Source organism: Psammomys obesus, unplaced genomic scaffold (genome assembly GCF_907164565.1).
Source record: "Psammomys obesus unplaced genomic scaffold, mPsaObe1.curated_primary_1811, whole genome shotgun sequence".
NCBI lineage: Eukaryota > Metazoa > Chordata > Mammalia > Rodentia > Muridae > Psammomys > Psammomys obesus.
In genome coordinates this window covers 11,416,739-11,420,278 of record NW_026590062.1, presented here as the reverse complement: position 1 = coordinate 11,420,278, position 3,540 = coordinate 11,416,739, and positions in this window count along the sequence as shown.

The following is a 3,540-nucleotide window of genomic DNA, read 5'->3' as shown; positions in this document are numbered from 1 at the left end:
AATTTTTTTTCCCTGCATGTAACATATGTCTGTTTACCCATAAGCACTTGATGCCTAGAGTCCAGAATAAAATTTGGATCTCCTGGACCTGGACACACAGCGAGGTACCCTGTGGGTGCTGAGAATTGAACCCAGGTCCTCTGGAAGAGCAGCCAGTGCTCTTAACCACAGAGCCATCTCTCTAGCCCACTCCCCCCCCCAGTTGATTTTTCATTTAAATGTTTATATTCGTGCTTGTGTGTATGTGTGTGTGCATGCAGGTGTACTCATGTCATGGCATATACATGGAGGCAGAGGACGGCTTGCAGAAGTTTTTTTGTTGTTGTTTTTTTCTGTGTGGGTCAAAAGGACCCTGGTTTTTATTTGTTTGTTTTCTTTTCTTGAGACAGGATCTCACTAGGCAGCCTCAGCGGGCCATTTTCCACTTGTTTTGAAATGGTGGTCCTGGTGGTCCAGGACCTGGACCTGAGGCACAGAACCTCATGCTTCCAAGGCACTTGCAACCAAGCTGTCTCCCAGCCTACATATTGGTGAATTATAAAGTTTTGTCTGTTACAAAAAGTTTAGGCAAACTGTAGTGCCCTTTGTTTCTTTTTACAGGCTCCTTTGTGCATTGTTTTTCTTTGTCTCACAAAAGTCTGAGAGTTATAGAATGTTGCAGTCCAGCTAACCAGGATAACTAAGCTTCCACTGTCCTTGAGTAGTGAAATGCCTTGTGTAAGAAGGCAGGAGAAAGAAGACATACACACAGAAGTCCAACACTTTTACATTTTAACCCTGTAAATATATCCTTGACTACAAAAGGCATTCACTGCACTAAAGATCTGCGAGACACGCCAAACAGCTACTTTCTTATTTTCATGGAGGTCGAAGCACAGTCAGACAAACTTGCCACACAAATTCGCCAAAAGGCTGTCACCAGGAATGGAGGGTGGACTAACAGTCTACCCTTCTAACAGTCAGGGAGCCGAAATAAGCCAGAGAGAACAGAACAGAAAGGTGTTGACCTAGATTTTTTATAAAACCTACTTCATTTAGGGCTCTTACATGCTTCTTTCTTTCTCCCTTCCAAGCCTGGTAGGAGGGAAAGAAGGTTATCGGGGGCAGGGGGTGGACTTCTTTTTGCTATTTCCCACTGGGTAGGGTCGTAGGATGGAGGCAAGTCCAGAGAACCGGTAAATCAGCGAACAGCAAATGCAGCAGGAGCCAGCAGCCAGCAGTCCTCCTCCAAGCAGCCGCGCCTTCTCCGAAAGGCCCTCAAATTTCGCAGAATTCAACTAATTCCATCTGGTAAAGACCACACGAGACACTTAACAGGTGTGGGTAAGCTAACCCCCCACAACTTGGAATTATAACAAAAACATGTTTACATATCGCATACCAAAACGTCCACAACAGAAATCAGAGCCCTCATACGCTATAACTCAAAGCAGCAAAACAAAGCAACACATAAAATAAAAACACCTTAAAGAGTTTTGAAAATTAGAGGGTTTTTTTTTTTAGACTTTTAATTGAAAAATGACAGCAAGTCGAATATTAACAGTAAGTCAGTATGCCTGCCCAGAATGAAAAAGATGAGTACAGCTGGTGTCTGATGCCTGCAATGTAGAGACGGGATCATTGCTGCCAGTTCACTTCAGCCTGGCCATATAGTGAAACCTCATTTCTAAACAAAAGGAAATAAAACAAGGCAAGCAAGCAAGCTAGCAAGCAACAAACAACAACAACAAAAACCCACAGGCGAATATAAAATATATCCATGGTCATGAAAATTATGTAAAATGAATTATCTCACTGATTGACACTATGAAATACAGAAAGTGGGTATAAGCAAGCAGGTGAATTTTGCATTAAATTTAATCAGCTGGTTGAGGTGGTCCCCGAGTCTAATCCCAGCACTCACTCGGGGAGCAGAGGCAGGCAGATCTCTTCGAGTTCCAACCAGCCTGGTCTACAAAGTGAGTCCAGGACAGCCAAGACTACACAGAGAAACCCTGTCTCAAAAGAAAAAGAAAAAAAAAAAAAGGAAGAAATTAATCTATCTCTTTATCTGCATATGGCGAGGTCCAATGTGTATGGACTGAAGATAATGAAAAGTCCCTTCTCCAAGGAGTGGTTAGCACAGTTGGAGAAGCCAGGCTGATTCTGTGTATGGAACTATTTAGCTATGCTCTTCAAGCTAATGACCAAGTTTCCCTAGAAGTTCAGTTAATCACCCAGGCCTTTCCACACTGACTGAGATATGAGACTCTGCATGAAAGCAGGAGCTAGGTCTTCTCTCTAAGCCGAGCTTTTCTCCCCCATTGGATGGTGTCTGGAGACATTGGATGTCTTCCTCAATCATTCCTCAATGTCTCCCTAGAGAGGGTCTGTGTTTTGGAAGCTTGCTGTTTAGGCTAGTCTGGGTGGCAGCAAGCTCCCAGGATCTCTCTCCACATCTTAAATGCTGGGATTCTAGGCAGGTGCAGCCATACCCAGCTTTTATGTGGACGCTCAGGATTTGAACTCAGGCCTTCATGCTTACACAGCAAGTGCCATTATTTCACAAGTCATGTGTATGTGTGTGTGTGTGTTTTAATCAAAGGAGCATTCGTGTGTGCACACAGAACAAGTTAATATATTACACGTTCCTCTTGTTCCAAGAAAGCAGAGCAGCTGTCCACGTCTCTGAACGGTAGTTCTAGAACTACTGTGATTAGGGGCTGTCACTTTGGGAAGCTTTGAGTTTGGTTAGCCACAGGTAGAGCATCTCCGAGACAGCCGCTGGCTCTCCCATCTGCAATGGGAGCTGCAGATGTCATGTCAGAGAGCTACTGTCTGATGAGGCAGAGGAAAAGCTGGTGCGGGGTTCTGCTTCACGTGCAGGGCTGCCTGATTGCCTACTGTACAAAATAACGTCCGTCCACTAGTTGTCAGTTCTTTCTTTGTAGAGACTGACTTATTTTACTTTTTTCAGAAGAGGGCTTTGGAGCCCCTGGAACTAGATTTAGAAATGTTTGTGAGCCACCGTGTGGATGCTGGGGATTGAACCCGTGTCCTCTGCAAGAGCGACAAGTGCTCTTTAGTGCTGTCATCTCTCCAGTCCTATTTTTTTTTTAAATTAACCATGTGCATATATGTTTGTCTATGTACAGATATGTACATGTGGGTGCAGTGCCAGAGGAGGCTAGAAGGAGTCAGAACTCCTGGAGTTGGGTTAAAGATAGTTGGGAGGATCTGGCAGTGGTAATGAGCGCCTCTGCCCGCCCCCCCTCAACCCCTCCCCCCCCGACAGGGTTTCTCTGTGTAGCCTTGGCTGTTCTGGACTCACTTTGTAGACCAGGCTGGTCTCGAACTCACAGAGATCCACCTGCCTCTGTCTCCCAGAGTGCTGGGATTACAGGTGTGTGCCACCGTGCTTGCCTTTAATCCCAACATTTGGTGAGGCAACCTGGTCTACAGAGCAAATTCTAGGACATCAAGGACTATGCAGAGAAACCCGTCTCAAAAAAAAAAAAAAAAAAAATCTGGGCTCCGCTGTCAGGCACCTTTAATGCCATC